The sequence below is a fragment of the Triticum aestivum genome, chromosome 2A, assembly GCF_018294505.1.
Source record: "Triticum aestivum cultivar Chinese Spring chromosome 2A, IWGSC CS RefSeq v2.1, whole genome shotgun sequence".
Lineage (NCBI taxonomy): Eukaryota > Viridiplantae > Streptophyta > Magnoliopsida > Poales > Poaceae > Triticum > Triticum aestivum.
The window spans coordinates 536,070,444-536,088,825 of NC_057797.1; positions in this window are offsets into that span (position 1 = coordinate 536,070,444).

Genomic DNA, 18,382 nt, shown 5'->3' on the forward strand with positions numbered 1-18,382 from the left:
CATCAATGTTGTCAACCGGTCACCACTGATGAGTAAGATTGCAAATGGGGAGTTGCCACCGGTGCAGTTTGTAGCAAATGGCCGTACATACAACTATGGCTATTATCTAGCGGATGGCATCTATCCAAAGTGGCAAACCTTTGTCAAGCCGTTGAAAAAGCCAGAAGGTAAGAAAAATCTTGATTTCCACAATGCTCAGGCGGCGGCTAGAAAAGATGTGGAGAGAGCTTTTGGGATTTTGCAAGCCCAATTTGCTATTGTGACAGGACCGGCTAGATTTTGGGATCAAAAGATGCTTTGGTACATAATGCACGCTTGTGTGATCATGCACAACATGATCATCGAGAATGAGCGTGGCCAAGATGTAGACTACTCTCAGTATGAGCTCTTGGAATATCCCGTGCGAGTGCGACGGAGGGATGAAAGGGTGGCCCGTTTTGTTGCCTCCTATCATGCCATTCGACGTCCTGCAGCGCATAATGATCTTTAGAAGGATCTCATTGAGGAGTGGTGGGCATGGAATGCACGACAAAGAGCATCATGATTTGTGCGTTCATTATTGTATTGTTGAACTATTTGTTGTGTTTAATTGCACTATTTGTTGTATTGAACGATAAACTGTTTGTTTGAGTTGTAATAAACAAAATTGAACTATTTATTTTTGTTTGTTTTTGATTTTTTTGCTTCTGCTTTTTGAATGCATATGTTGTTTGTGCGAGTCGCGCGTGCTGCATTTTAGCATGGCTGCTGGAGACAGCGCTGTGCGCCGCGCCAAACCAGGCGATGCGCGCGCGGCATACATGTTTTTTGCGTGCGACGCGACCGGCGCCTGTTGGAGATGCTCTTATGAGTTATGCGGTTCGATGAACGAAGTTTTTTCAGAGTCCCGGATGAGATCACGGACATGACGAGGAGTCTCAAAATGGTCGAGAGGTCAAGATCGATATATTGGAAGGCTATATTCGGATATCGGAATGGTTCCGAGTGATTCGGGTATTTTTTTAGAGTACCGGAGAGTTACGCAAAATCGCCGCGGAAGTTAATGGGCCTTATTGGGCTTTAGTGGAGAGAGTGAAGAAAGGCCACGAGGTGGCATGCGCCTCCCCCCGCCCAAACTGAATTGGACAAGGGGTGGGGCACGCCCCCCTTTCCTTCTCCCTCTCCCTCCTTTCCTTCTTTCCCACTCCGAAAACAAAAGGGAATCCTACTAGGACTTGGGAGTCCTAGTTGGACTCCCTACACATGGCGCGCCCCTAGGAGGGTCGACCTCTCTCCCTCTCTCCTTTATATACATGGGCAGGGGGCACCCCAAAGGCACACCAAGTCTTCTCTTAGCCGTGTGCGGTGCCCCCCTCCACAGTTACAAACCTCGATCATATCGTTGTAGTGCTTAGGCGAAGCCCTGTGCCGATAACTTCATCATCACCGTCAACACGCCGTCGTGCTGACGAAACTCTCCCTCGTCCTCAACAGGATCAAGAGCTCGAGGGACGTCATGAGCTGAACGTGTGCTGAACACAGAGGTGCCGTACGTCCGGTGCTTGGATCGATTGGATCGCGAAGACGTTCGACTACATCAACTGCGTTACTAAACGCTTTCGGTCTACGAGGGTACATGGACACACTCTCCCATTTCGTTGCTATGCATCTCCTAGATGGATCTTGCGTGATCGTATGATTTTTTTTGACTTACTACGTTCCCCAACAACATCATCAACATCTATCAGGTTCCTATGCACAAACTCTCATCTCCTTGCAATTACTTTATTTGCCATTTGCCTCTCGTTTTCACCTCCCCTACTTATAGAACATTTTCAAAAATCACAAATATTTGCCTTTTTAGTTGCCTTCTTTTTCGTTTGCCTTTTGCTCGCTCGATCTTTTGTTTGCTTGTGTTCTTGCTTGCGTGGTTACAAAGTCTCAAGAAAATACTAAATTGTGTGATTTTTCCAATACTAATAATAATTATTTTATTAGTACTCTGATTGCTCCTCCCACCACTAGTGCGGAGTCTTATGATATTAAATGCTGCTTTGTTGAATCTTGTTATGAAAAAGCAATTTTCTAGTAGTCCTAATGAGGATGTCGCGTCCCATCTAAAAACTTTCGTTGAATTGTGTGTTGTCCGAAATAAAAAAATGTGGACAATGATATTGTGAAATTAAAATTATTTCCTTTTTCATTGAAAGATCGTGGAAAAAATGGTTTTCATCTTTTCTTCGTAATAGTATTGATTCATGGGATAAGTGCAAGGATGCTTTTATTACAAAGTATTTTCCGCCCGCGAAAATTATTTCCCTCAGAAATCCAATCATGTATTTTAAGCAACTTGAGCATGAACATGTTGCGCAATCTTGGGAAAGAATAAATTAATGCTAATAAATTGTCCTACTCATGGTTTAAATCTATGGATGATTATACAAATTTTGTATGCGGGATTGAATTTTATTTCTAGAAATCTTTTGGATTCCGCCGCGGGTGGCACTTTTATGGAAATTACTTTGGGTGAAGCCACTAAATTGCTTGGAAATATTATGGCTAATTATTCACAATGGCATAATGAAATAGCTCCTACTAGTAAAAAAGTGAATTATGTTGAAGAAATTAACACATTGAGTGAAAAAGTTGGTGCTCTTATGAAATTAGTTGCTAGTAAAAATGTTCCTATTAATGTTAATAATGTTACTTTTCTACTTTGATTGAGCAAAATAATTATCTCATAGATGTGAATTTTGTCTCGCAAAACAATTTTAATAACAATGCTTATAGAGGTAATTTTAATCCTAGGCCTTTTCTCGAAATTACTCTAGTAATCATGGCAATTCCTATGGCAATCCTTCTAATAATAATAACAGGATGCCCTCTGGTCTTGAGGGTAATATTAAAGAATTTATCAATGCTCAAAAAGGTTTCAATACTACGATAGAAGAAAAATTGAATAAGATTGATGATATGTCTAGAAGCATTGATAGAATATGCATGATGTAGAAAATCTCAAGATTAAAAGTTTTCCACCCAAAGTTGACATTAATGAATCAATTAAATCTTTATATGTTTCCATGGATGAAAGTAGGAAAAGAATGCTTAGAGCTAAAAGAGAATTTTTAGAGGGAGCGTTTTCACCCGATTGCTTTCGCCATAATGATGAAGATCTTAAAATAATTGGTGTTTATTCTATTGATTACTTGTTTAGTAATATTAAACTTGATGATAAGGGGACTGAATAAGAGTCAACTTTATCTAGAAGGTGTCCTCATAATTCGGAGGGTGAAAATCTTGTTGAAAAATTGATAAAAGTGGGTCTGGAGAGGTAAAGCATTTAGCTAGTGATGTACCCACTCTTTCGGATTACAAAGACTTTAAATATGATAGTTGCTCTTTGATTGAGTGTATTTCTTTGTTGTAATCCATGATAAATTCACCCAATTCATATGAACAAAATAAATCTTTTACTAAACATATTGTAGAAGCGATGATGAAAGCTTTAGAAGAAAAGTTAGAACAAGAGAATTATATTACTAGAAAATTGTATGATGAATGGGAAACCTCTATTAAATTCAAGATTAAAAATTATGATTGTTATGCTTTATTTTATTTGGGTGCTAGTGTTTCCACAATTCTATAATCTCTTTGTGATGTGCTTGATTTTACCAATACTTAAGAATGTTCTCTTAATTTGCACTTGACAGATTCTACTATTAAAAAGCCTTTGGGAAGAATTAATGATGTTCTTATTCTTGCAAATAGGAATTATGTGCCCATATATTTTATTGTTCTTGATATTGATTGCAATCCGTCTTGTCCCATTATACTTAGTGGACCATTTTTATGAACTATAGGTGCCATGATTGATATGAAAGAAGGGAATATTAAATTTCAGTTTCCATTAAAAAGGGTATGGAACACTTCCCTAGAACAAGAATTCAGCCACCATATGAATCAATCATGAGGGAAACCTATGGATACAAAACTAAAGATGACAATACTTGAATCTATGCATTATGCCTAGCTAGGGGCGTAAAATGATGGCGCTTGTCGGGAGGCAACACAATAAATAAAATATTTTTTCTCTTTTTCTTTCTGTTTTTGTGTGTTTACACAATTATGCTAATGTTATGATTGTTTTTTATGTTTTAATTAGTTTTTGTGCCAAGTAAAGCCTTTAGGATCATGTTGGGCGATAGTTGATTTGATGTTGTTGGAAAACAGAAACTTTTGCGTCCAGTAGCCAAATTTCTAAAAATCACATAAGCGACGAACAATTCTGAATTTTTTACACAAGATTTATATACAAATTCCCTATGTTTTCCTAATTTTTCAGAATGTTTGGAGTTACATAAGTGTGGTCAAAGTTCCGATTACTACAGACTATTCTGTTTTTTGCCAGATTCTGTTTTTGTTGCATTGTGTGCTTGTTTTAATGATTCTATGGATTGTATCGGGCGGTATAAGACATGGTAAAGTTAGAATACAATATGTATAATTTAATAATAAAATATGAATGGGTTTTCAACAGTACTTAAAGTGGTGATTTGCTTTATTATACTAACGGGTCTCATGAAGGTTTTTGTTAAGTTGTGTGATTCAAGTGTTCAAGTTTTGGGTGACATCACGATGGATGAAGGAATAAGGAGTGAAAAGAGCCTATGCTTGGGGATGTCCATAGCACGCCAAGTTAATATTCAAGGAGAACCAAGCAACTAAGCTTGGGGATGCCCCAGAAGGCATCCCCTCTTTCTTCTAACGACCATCGGTAATTTTACTGGGAGCTATGCTTGGAGCGTCTTGTATTATATGAGTCTTTGCTTGTTTTTATTTTTAGTTTGCCACAATCATCCTTGCTGGACACACCTATTTGAGAGAGCCATAATTATTCTGTGATTTATTAGAATTGCTCTATGTGCTTCACTTAATTTTTTTGAGCTATGGAATTTCTCTAGTGCTTCACTTATAACTTTTTGAGCATGGTGGTGCTTTAATTTTGAAGAAATATGATCTCATGCTTCACCCAAATTATTTTTAGAGTTAGTAATTTTGAACAAATCCTCTCAAGCTTCACTTATATTATTTTGAGAGATGAAAATTTTGAAGAAATATTTATGCTCTTGTTCTTCACTTAAATTTGTTTGAGAGCCTGTTATAAGCAATGGTAATATATGAAACTAGTCCCAAAGTGATAGATATTCAAGAGGGCCAATAAAAACTATCATGAAGATCTTTGGACAATATAAACTTGATTCCTTGTAATAGTTTTGTGATATGGAGATAGTAATATGTGAGTCTTGTTGGTGAGTAATTATGCTTTAGTAAGAATATTGATGTTAAGGTTTGTTATTTCCTACGCAAGAACGAAAGTCAATAGTTATGCAATGAAGTTATATCCTACTTCTGGTGCATTATTCGGTGTTAGTTATGTGTGACACCCCGAGACCGATGTGACAGGTGTCTTCCAGTTATTCGCTGTCGTTGCCATGTCATTCGCTTGCGTGTTGCACTTTGCCATGTCGTCATGTGCATTTCATTTGCATGTTTTTCAAACTTGCATCCGTCCCGGTCTCCCAATTCTCTCCGTTGTCTGTTCTGAGCCCAAACACACTTGCCCGCGCCCGCGACACGTCCAAAATATTATTTTATAAGTGGCACAAAAATGTTCTCGGAATGGGATGAAAGTTGCCGTGTAGTCTCATTATGGTGTAGGTAGACCACCTGCCAAATTTTGTCACATTCGGAGTTTGTTTGATACCCCAACCGTTAAATATATAGCGGCATTATAGTCGGTCTAACATCGGACAATTTCGTTCTCCGGAAAAGTTGTCAGGCTGCATTCCTCTTCTCTCCTCTCAGCCCAACCCTCCTACACAGCCCACCTAGCGCATCTAACCCCTCCCCTCCGACCGGAGCCGTCGGATCACGATCGGAGGGCTCCGAAAACCCCTCAAGACCCCTCAAACCCTAGCCCCTGCCTATTTAAGCACCCCTAGTCCATTTTTGGACATCCCTAGCCTTCCTAGCCTCCTAGCCGCAACCTCCCACCTCCTCCTCGTTTTTCACGCCGGCCTAACCCACCATTGCCACTTCGCACCGTCTGAGCGGTCAGCGCCTCCGCAGCCGCCGGCCTCCTCCAACCGCATCGCGCCACGCGTCTCGTGCCTCCTGCGCCGCTGTGGCCCGCCCAGGCCCGAGGAGCCCACCGAGGCCTATCCCCGAGCCCCCACATGCCCTCTCCCTCCGCCGCCCTGTCGCTGGAGCTCGCCGACCCCACCGCCGCTTCGCGTCGCCGCCCTGCGCCGCATCCCCGCCGGAGCACGCCGCTCTGTCACCGGAGCTCTGCACCGCGCCGCCTCGCCTCCCCTACCATCGCCCCGCGCCACCACCACACCACCGCGCCACTGCAGCGCCGCCCTGCGCCGCTGCCACCGTGCACTGCCTCGCCTCCCATGCGCCACCTTGCCGCCTTGCCGCGCCTCGCCGCCCGACTTCGCCCACGTTAGAGCCGCCCGTGCCGCCGTCGCCGTAGTTCCTCATCGGAGTCACGCCGTCGATGGATCTGGCCGGGTGGACCAGATCCACCAACTCCACCAACCAAATGCGTGTCCCGCACTGGATCTCCTTGTCCCGGGTCATCCTCATCCCATTTTCGCGAGGGTATAATTCGCGTAAGTCCCTGATCTGCTAATCCATGTGTGCATGTTCTGATGCTTGTAACTTTGTGCATGTAGGTCCGTTTTGCATGTATGATATGTCAAAATGTTCACTTATTCATGCTCTACATGATGGTCACATTTTCATTCATGTTACTGTTCATATAGATGCCTTAATCCTCGTTGAAAAAGTGTTAAATGATATAATCTACTGAAGATTGGTGTAATTTGCCTATTTTTCTTTTTCATAACATTTTGTGTGATCTTCTTTTGAGCATCATGTCAATATGTTTTAGGAGCATCATCATGCCATGTTTGCAGTGGTGCTATCAATTTATTTTGAGATGCCATGTGGTGACTAGCACAAGCTTGCAAAGTGACCTACTTGTTGTTACTGATCTGCTAAGTCTGAATCTGTTATATTATCATGCCATGTTTACTTGATGCTACCATCAATTATATGCATAAGTTGGAGATGTTCAATGATCATGTTTTGTTAACCATGTTATGCTCTATCCATCCATGCCTTTGTTTGCATTTATAGCCTATTGTATCTTGTTGTTTTCATGCTCTCAAATTGCTAAATAATGTTTCTGTCAGCCTGTTAACAGTAAATTCATTTTTCCATGTGAATAGCTAGTGTTCTATGCACCCTATGACCATGTTCTTGACATGAGTAGTCGCACAAACATGTCTTCTTTATGTTGGGTGTAATCGAATGCCATGATATGCTTTGTGGTGAGTTAACCAAGCTCACAAACATGCCTACTTAATGTTGTTTCTGCCATTTCCAGTAAATTCCACCAAGTTTGAAAAACTGTTATCATTTGCAATATTGCCATGATGTTTTAAACATGTTCTATTGGTATTTAGCAGTATCTCATTTATCATCTTTTGTATTGCTTGACATGTACATGCTTGTCATGCCCTTTCATGCCATGAAATGTTCCTGTAGCATATACTTTTATTGTCTCAAAGTATGCATCATGAATCTGTTTCCAGCCTTGCTCTATTTTTCACTAAGTCTGGGAATCTGTTATAACTTGCAATATTGTCTTGATGAATGGCATTGATCTACGGGTTATATGGAGATGCTTAGTAATCATGTTTTTCCATATTTAACCTGTAATTTAGTGCAATGCTTTTGGTTGCTATGATCTTGCACTGAATCAGCATTGATTTGTGCCTCCAACATGTCAACATGTTATTTCTGCTCACATGTATGCCCTATTTTTCACTAAGTCCTAATCTGTGTTATAAATTTGCCTTTTGCTTTGATCATGTTGGATTAATCGTGATGCCTATGAACCTGAGCCTTAATGTTAATGGAAGCATGTTACCTATTCTTCAAGTGCGTATCATGTTTGTGCCAATCTTGTACTTGTAGCATGTTGTTTTGATGCTTTCTATATACCTAGTCACTGTTTTGGACAGCTTGTCGTTTAAACTTGTTTCATGTGTATGTGTTGAACCGTTGCTCCGTTTTGAGCATGATCTATATGAAACTTGCTTGATTTTTCATGTAGTTTCATAATGCCATGTTGCATCCATGTTTTGGAGTGTTTGTTATTGTGTTTTTCTTGCCTTTGCATCAATGCCATGCTTAACTTTTTTGCTCATATCTTCTTAGTCGTAGCTCCGAATTAAATGAACTTCATATGTAACTTGATTAGAAAAATGCGTAGATCGTCTTGGTGCACTTTAACTTGCTGTTTAACAACTTTAACTTAATGTTTTGTTTAGAATAGTCCCAAATTCTAAATTTGCATATGGGGTTTTCCGGAATTGTTATATGATGTTTACGACCTCATTTAAACTTGCTTGGATGTGATGTTCTTGTATGCATCATCTCTTGCCATGGGTAGCATCATATAGAATTTCCATGCATCATACTTGGTTGAGCATCATTTCATGTTAATGTGTTGTGTGTTTACCATGTTGTTTGCTTCTTTCCGATTGTGCTTCTTCTCGATAGTTTCTATTTCGTTGCGATCGTGACGATTCATTCGTCTACGCCTATTCGTCTTCTTCATGGACTCGTTCTTATTCCTACCGGAATTTCAGGCAAGATGACCGTCACCTTGGATCTCACTACTATCTTAGCTATGCTAGTTGTCTCGATGCTATCACTATGTCGCGCTACCCACTGCTTGTTTATCAAGCCTCCCAATATGCCATGAAACAGCCTCTAACCTTTTCCACCATCCTAGCAACCCGTTGTTTGGCTATGTTACTGCTTTGCTCAGCCCCTCTTATAGCGTTGCTAGTTGCAGGTGTTGTTGCAGTTTGTTCCATGTTGGGACATGGATATCTTGGGATATCACAATATCTCTTATTTAATTAATGCATCTATATACTTGGTAAAGGGTTGAAGGCTCGGCCTTTTGCTTGGTGTTTTGTTCCACTCTTGCCGCCCTAGTTTCCGTCATACCGGTGTTATGTTCCTTGATTTTGCGTACCAAACACGGTGAGAGTTTATGGGCCCCTCTTGATAGTACGCTTTGAATAAAACTCTTCCAGGAAGGCCCAACATTGGTTTTAACTTTTGCCAACATAATAATATTGAACTAAATAATTAATTTGCATAGGGTGTCATGAACCCGAGGATTCTTAATTCCACATAATACAGGGGGGCCAGTGCTGATGGTATTGGTCCCAAACTAGAGTCGTGTGCGGCTTCCCCGGGGAAACTCGGGTCTTAGTTGTTGTACGCTGTGCTCATCCAGTCGTGGCCTGAGACGAGATACGTGCTTCTATTATCATGGTGCCGGCACGCCGGGAGGTCTTGCTGGACTTGCTTTATCATTGTCGAAATGTCTTGTGCACCGGGATTCCAAGTCTAATCGGAGGGTCCCGAGATGGAGGATTGTCTCCGCGAATCGTGAGCTTGTCATGGGCTAAGTTGGGACACCCCTGCAAGGTTTAAACTTTCGAGAGCCGTGCCTGCGGTTATGTGGCGGATGGGAATTTTTAATATCTGGTTGTAGTGGACTTGAACGAAACTCAATTAAAATACACCAACCGTGTGCGTAACTATGACTGTCTCTTTTCGAGTGAGTTCGAGAAGAGAACACGGTGGGGTTATGTTTGAACATAAGTAGTTCAGGATCACTTCTTGATCATTACTAGTTCGCGACCATTGCGTAGTTTCTCATCTTATTCTTGTACTGGTAAGTTAGCCACCATACATTGGTTAGAGTTTCTACAACCTCACCACTTATCCTTTCCATACCCATTAAGCTTTGCTAGTCTTGATACCCATGGTAATGGGATTGTTGAGTCCTTGCGGCTCACAGATTACTAGAACACCAGTTGCAGGTACAGGTAATGCGATGATCATGACGTGAGAGCGATGTTTACTTGTTTTGGAGTTCTTGTTCTACATCTCCTTCATCCAGGGTTTAGGTTCCTGGTTGGCAGCCTAGGCTAGCAGGGTGGATGTCGTTTGAGTTTCTGTTTGTGTTTCATCCATTGTCGAATGTTATTCACATGTATGATGTTTGATGTATTCTTGTGGCATTTTTATGCCCTTTGTATGTTTCTCCATCTATTATGTAATGGTACGATGTAATGATATCCACCTTGCAAAAGCGTTTCAATATGTGGCTCTATCCTTGGTGGGACCTTCGATTTCCTCTCGGATAGGATCGCATATTGGTGTGACGTTATGTTTAATGCTCGTTTTGTTTTTTTGGTTGGTTGCTTATTGAAAGCACAAGTGCTCCCTGGGTGGTTTTGGTAATTAATGTCAACATATCTCTTGTTGGACTAACACTTCTACCTAGTATGTTTCAGATAAGTTCAATAATGGAGTGGCATGGACTAGAGGATGTGGAACCCCTTCAAGATGCTAAGGACAAAGGATTGGCTCAAGCTTCAAGATCAAGACTCTACATTTTCTATTTTAGTGATACAAGATCACATTGAGTCTATAGGAAAAGCCAATACTATCAAGAGGGGATGAGGTGTTACTTAATGGCTTGCTTGCTCAAAGTGCTTAGTGATATGCTCCAAAACACTCAACTACCTTCCCACATCCACATATGACCTAAACCAAAAGTTAAACTCAGCCCCACCGATTCTTTCTATCCGGCGCCACCGAGTTCAAATGTCATAGCCACTGCCACAAACCCTAGGCAAATCGGTCTCACCGAGATGGGATTGTAATCCCTCTGTTTCCCTTCGTAACATTTCGGTCTTACCGAGATGAGCGATCGGTCCCACCGAGATTGCAATGTAAACTCTCTGTTTCCCTTTTGTAACATTTCGGTCTCACCGAGATGAGCGAATCGGTCCCACCGAGTTTACCTGACCAACTCTCTGGTTAGCTTATTACCAAAATCGGTCCCACCGAGTTTGTGTAATCGGTCACACCGAGATTACGTTACACCCTAACCCTAACCATATCGGTCCTACCGAGTTGCATCTCAGTCCCACCAAAAATCCTAACGGTCACTAGGTTTGCTGAATCGGTCCGACCGAGTTTAACCATTCAGTCCCACCGAGTTTGCCAAATTGTGTGTAACAATTAGATTTTGTGTGGAGGCTATATATAGCCCTCCACCCACTCTTCATTCGTGGAGAGAGCCATCAGAACATACCTACACTTCCAATACACATTTTTCTGAGAGAGAACCACCTACACTTGTGTTGAGGTCAAGATATTCCATTCCAACCATATGAATCTTGATCTCTAGCCTTCCCAAGTTGCTTTCCACTCAAATCTTCTTTCCACCAAATCCAAATCCTGTGTGAGAGAGTTGAGTGTTGGGGAGACTATCATTTGAAGCACAAGAGCAAGGAGTTCATCATCAACACACCATTTGTTACTTCTTGGAGAGTGGTGTCTCCTAGATTGGCTAGGTGTCACCTGGGAGCCTCCGACAAGATTGTGGAGTTGAACCAAGGAGTTTGTAAGGGCAAGGAGATCGCCTACTTCGTGAAGATCTACCGCTAGTGAGGCAAGTCCTTCGTGGGCGACGACCGTGATGGAATAGACAAGGTTGCTTCTTCGTGGACCCTTCGTGGGTGGAGCCCTCCGTGGACTCGCGCAACCGTTACCCTACATGGGTTGAAGTCTCCATCAACGTGGATGTACGATAGCACAACCTATCGGAACCACGAGAAAAACATCCATGTCTCCAATTGCGTTTGAATACTCCAAACCCTTCTCTTTAAATTCTTGCAAGTTGCATGCTTTACTTTCCGCTGCTCATATACTCATTGCATGCTTGCTTGATATGTATTGTGTTTGTTAAACTTGTGCTTAAACTCCCCTTAAACTTAATAATATTAAAAACTGCAACTTTTGGCACTTAGTGTCTAATCACCCCCCCTCTAGACACCTCTTCTCGATCCTTTCAATTGGTATCAGAGCATTGGTCTCCATTGCCTTGGTTTAAACACCATTGGAGGAAGATGGATGTGTCTACTTTGGGGAGTCTTAGACATAGAGTGTCTATTCTTGATGGAGAGTATTCTCATGAGTGGAAAAATGAAATGCTTGAGATTTTCAATGAATATCATTTGAACAAGTACATTACTAGCCCTTGTGCACCTCATGTTGATCCTTTGCACCCTACCCTAGATGAAGATATTGACATGATTCGCAATCTTAGAAGTGTTGAGCTCATCATAAGAGGCTTGCCTAGAAACATGATTAGATGTTTGCATACTCTTAAGTGTGCCTACACCATATGGAAATTTCTTGAGGAACTCTTTCCAAATTACTCCTTGAAAGATCTAGATGAAATCCTCCATAAGTCTATTGCTCTAATTAAGATGAGTTCCAATGATCCCAAATTTGGTGATTGCTTAATTGAGCTTACTAATCTTACGAGTGCCAAAGGAGATGTTGGAATTATTAGCAATATCATTTCTAGAGCTATTAGAATTCATAAAGATAACTATAGAAATGATCATTTATCTAATGAATTGCCCTCTCTAGGAACTGATCAATCACAAGATGATGTTGAACATGAATACTCGGATGAGGATGATGATGATGATGATGATGATGATGATGATGATGATAGTGACTATGATCTCGATGATGCGATGAGACACTTTGGTCTTATGGCAAATCTTCGCAGCTACATGGCTGGAGGAAAGGAATGGGTCCTTGATAGTGGATGTACTGATCATATGACCGGAGATAAACATATGTTCCGTGAGCTTGCTGAAAACGACGGCCCTCGAAAATATGTCACTTTTGGTGATAATTCAAAGGGTAAGGTTGTTGGCCTTGGTAAGGTGGCCATCTCACATGATAGCTCCATACAAAATGTCATGCTTGTTGAATCCCTTGGATACAATTTACTTTCAGTTTCTAGACTTGCGGATTTTGGTTTCAATGTCTTATTCACTGAAGTAGATTGCCAAGTGTTTCGTAGAGACAATCATAAAAAGGTCTTTACCGGTATACGTAGAGGAGATCTTTACATTGTTGATTTCACTAAAAAGGCTCAACCTAGAACTTGCTTAATTACCAAATCTTCTAAAAGGTTGGTTGTGGCATAGAAGACTAGGTCATGTTGGTATGCGAAATCTTGATAAGCTTATTAAAGGTGATCATATCCTTGGAATAAAAGATGTCATATTTGACAAGGATAGACTTTGTAGTGCTTGTCAAGCAGGGAAACAAGTTGGAGGAAGTCACCACGCGAAGAACATCATGACCACAAGAAGACCACTCGAGCTACTTCACATGGATCTCTTTGGTCCAAATGCCTACAAGAGTCTCGGTGGTAACTCATTTGGTCTAGTCATAGTTGATGATTTTTCAAGATTTACGTGGGTGTTCTTTCTTGATGACAAATCGCAGGTCCAAAAGATCTTCAAAAACTTCGCTAGGAAGGCCCAAAATCAATTTGACGTGAAGATCAAGAAGGTTCGGAGCGACAACGGAACGGAGTTCAAGAACACAAATGTGGACACCTTTCTTGACGAAGAAGGGATTTCACACAAGTTCTCGTCTACGTACACACCTCAACAAAATGGAGTTGTTGAAAGGAAGAACCGGACTCTTATCGAGATGGCAAGAACGATGCTTGATGAGTACAAAACGCCAAAGCACTTTTGGGCGGAAGCGGTTGAGACAGCTTGTCATGCAACAAATCGCTTGTATCTTCACAAGCTACTCGGCAAGACGGCATACGAGCTCCTCACCGGTAACAAACCCCAAGTTGGATACTTTTGAGTATTCGGCTCAAAGTGCTACATTCTTGATAAGCATCGTCGTTCTAAATTTGCTCCTAAATCTCATGAAGGTTTCCTACTTGGTTATGGCTCAAACTCTCACACTTACCGTGTCTACAACAATTTCACCCGAAAGGTTGAAGAGACGGTAGATGTGAAGTTTGATGAATCTAACGGCTCGCAAGTAGAGCAATTGCCAATTGATGTAGGAGACAAAGACCCTTCAGAAGCAATTCAAGACTTGTCCATTGGCAAGATTCGTCCAACGGAAGTGAAGGAGAGTACCTCGTCCGTCCAAGTGGAAGCTTCTACCTCACGACAAGGTGAACCAAGAGTTTATACGGAAGCATCCACAAGTGGGACACGCCAAGATGAAGAAAACGAGGAAGCGCACCAAGATGAACATCAACAACCTCCTTCTCCACCATGACAAGAGAATGACAACGTCAACAATGAAGAAGGCCAAGAAGAAGCACAAGATGAAGAGGATGTTCCACCCCAACCCAAGCAAAAGCTTTCACGAGTTCGAGCAAGAATTCCTAAGGATCATCTCGTCGAGCAAATCTACAATGATATCCAAACCGGGAGAATCACTCGCTCTAAAACTCGTTTAGCTAACTTTTGTGAAAATTACTCATTCATCTCTAGCATTGAACCTATGAAGGTTGAGAAGCATTGGAGGATCCGGACTGGATAAACGCTATGCATGAAGAGCTACACAACTTTGAGAGAAATCAAGTGTGGACATTGGTCGAGAAGCCCGACAACAACCAAAACATCATTGGTACCAAATGGGTGTTTCGCAACAAGCAAGATGAAGATGGACAAGTGGTTCGCAACAAAGCACGTCTCGTCGCCCAAGGCTACACACAAGTTGAAGGTATGGACTATGGTGAGACATATGCTCCCATTGCTAGACTTGAGTCCATTCGCATCTTACTTGCTTATGCTAATCACCATGATATCACCTTGTACCAAATGGACATTAAAAGTGCTTTTCTAAATGGCAAAATTGAGGAAGAAGTTTATGTTAAGCAACCTCCCGGCTTCGTCAATCCTAAGAAACCTAATCATGTTTACAAACTTCACAAAGCCCTTTATGGTCTTAAACAAGCTCCTAGAGCATGGTATAAATGCTTGACCAAGTTCCCTATTGAAAAAGGCTTTGAAATTGGTAAAATTGATTCTACTCTTTTTACTAAAAGGGTTAATGGAGAACTATTTGTGTGCCAAATTTATGTTGATGATATCATATTTGGTTTAACTAACCCTCATTTTAGTGAGAAGTTTGGAAAGCTAATGTCGGAGAAGTTTGAGATGTCTATGATGAGTGAACTCAAATTCTTTCTCGGTTTGCAAATCAAGCAAACTAAGAAAGGTACCTTTGTCTCTCAAACGAAGTACACCAAGGACTTATTCAAGAAGTTCAATATGCAAGAATGCAAAGCTATGACTACACCCATGCCTACTAGTGAACATCTTGATTTGACCAAAGATGGTGAACCGGTTGATCAAAAGGTTTATTGCTCTATGATTGGTTCATTGTTATATCTATGTGCCTCTCGTCATGATATTATGCTAAGTGTGTGCATGTGTGCACGATATCAAGCTGCTCCTAAAGAGTGTCGTCTTAAGGCTGTGAAAAGGATAGTGACATACCTAATCCATACACCAAATTTTGGCATTTGGTATCCTAAGAGGTCCTCTTTTGATCTTGTTGGCTACTCCGATTCGGACTATGCCGGAGACAAGGTTGATAGAAAATCCACTTCGGGTACTTGTCAATTCCTTGGTAGATCTCTTGTGTCCTGGTCTTCCAAGAAACAAAACTCGGTATCCTTATCCACCGCCGAAGCGGAATACATTGCCGCTGGTTCATGTTGTGCTCAATTACTTTGGATGATCCAAACTCTTAAAGATTATGGGATATATGTGAAACATGTTCCATTGCTATGTGACAATGAAAGTGCTATTAAGATTGCTCACAATCCCGTGCAACATTCTCGAACTAAGCATATTGAAGTTCGTCATCATTTCATTCGAGATCATGTTGCAAAAGGGGACATTAACCTTAAGCATGTTCGCACCGATAAGCAATTGGCGGATATATTCACTAAACCACTTGATGAGAAAGTGTTTTGCAGGTTGAGAGGTGAATTGAACATCATTGATGCTTCAAACTTGGAGTAGGAACTCCATTTGATACATGCGGGGCATGAGCCTATGACTAATCCTCGATATTTCTCTTATGATGCTATTCATATGTCTTGGATATATTTGTACCTTGCATGGTATCCAACCCGTGTAGGTACTTGGTTGAATCTAAATCTATGAGATTGCAACTCACTCACATCTTGAGCAATCTCTACATCACCAAGTCTCTACACAATGGTGGTTGAAGACAAGGAAGCACGAAACCATTCAAACATATCCTTTGGCAAATTCTATGTTGAGTCTCATGATTGTCATTTTGGATACACAAGTGATCTTCCTTGCAAAGCTAACCCATGTAGGTAGATGAACTCAAACTCCAAGTGGTGCTCCCAACTCTTGATGAACTACATCAACTTTGATCAACCCACACAAGTTCAACTACATGATCAAGATCAACACCACCACCCAAGGTATGTTATTCCATCTTAGAGAAGCTTTACTCCAAGTCATGAGCCAAAGCAACTCGACAAGATGTGAATACATCAAGATGCTTAATTGAAAAATGGTAACCTAATTTTGAGCTTAAATGATGAGTATGACCTATGATCAAGTGCTCTCACTTGACTCCTAAGTCAATATACTCTAACATAGGTGACTTTGTCACCGACCATTTCTAGATGAAGTTCTCTAGTGTTTCTCCGTGCTTTTGCATTTGCATATTTGTTTCGCCTTTCAAAAAAAACTTCATCTAGAACTTTTAGTTTCCTTTCTTTCCTTTTTGTTCTGCATTTTCTGCATCAAATTCATTGCAAATCTTTCAGTAAATTCCTTGCATATCCTTGTGAGCCCTTACTTGTCTAGTGAGCTGAGGTCACAAGTGGTTTCACTCTAATGAACTCGGTCACACTGGTTTGTTCTCTTCGGCCCAACCGAAATCTTTCGGTGCAACCGAAGCACACAACTCGGAGTCACCGATTCCATCACAGGGAAACCAACTTGCCACTTATCCCTGATTTCTACTTGCTCCAGCTCCACTCAATGATTCTTGTCCTCTACCAGCATCATATTAGACATGCTGCTTTGCTCTGTGACTCAAGGACCAACCCATTTGTATCACATGTCCAGAAGAGTCCTTCTTGGAAATTGATGTCAAAGGGGGAGAGAGAGATCACATCAAAGCTTAATCCTTCCTATAGGGGGAGAAAGAGAGAATACTCAGGGGGAGAGAGTTTCTCAACTAGGAGAAAGTAATATCATCAAAGACCCTAGATGCTTGGTGTTCAAGAGGAGAGATGTCACATGTCTTTAAGAGGGGAAAGACATGTTTGGTTGCTTGCTTTAGCTCAAGCTCTGTTGTTTCCTTTTTGTTGCTCTGATTTTCTGTTCCCTATCTTCTCCCAATATCCCATGCAGATTCAGGGGGAGCAAGACATCTAAGAGAAGGAAATCTCTAATTTTATTGCATATCTTTACCTTTGGGGACATGTCTATATCCAATGTGGTACTTAGTACTCACTCTGCATGCCATCCCAGTGTTGGTTCTCTTGTGGTTTCTCTTGCTTGCTCTGGTCAGTAGGTGTATCTGTGTTATTTAACCTTGTTTGTGCAAGTTCATCCCATCCTAAGCCAACTCAAGACCACAAGGTAAGTATATGCATCACAGTCATGTGAATGAGAAGTTCTTGCTGATGTACATACTGTTTGCAAGAAGGACTCATGAGCATGAAGGTACATTTCTCACATTCACATCATTTGCTCTGATGCATATAGCCAAGATACATGTAACACATTGCTTACTCGGTCATGTTTACGCATTCACATGCTCCTATATTCAATATTCACATGATTTCATACATGTAGGGGGAGCCTATGCATGTTACATGTCTTTCCAAAGCTTTACTTGCTATTCTCTATATCTTTATCTAAAGCTTTGATGTATGTTGTCATCAATTACCAAAAAGGGGGATATTGAAAGCACAAGTGCTCCCTGGGTGGTTTTGGTAATTAATGTCAACATATCTCTTGTTGGACTAACACTTCTACCTAGTATGTTTCAGATAAGTTCAACAATGGAGTGGCATGGACTAGAGGATGTGGAACCCCTTCAAGATGCTAAGGACAAAGGATTGGCTCAAGCTTCAAGATCAAGACTCTACATTTTCTATTTTAGTGATCCAAGATCACATTGAGTCTATAGGAAAAGCCAATACTATCAAGAGGGGATGAGGTGTTGCTTAATGGCTTGCTTGCTCAAAGTGCTTAGTGATATGCTCCAAAACCCTCAACTACCTTCCCACAACCACATATGACCTAAACCAAAAGTCAAACTCGGCCCCACTGATTCTTTCTATCCGGCGCCACCGAGTTTCAAATGTCATAGCCACTGCCAC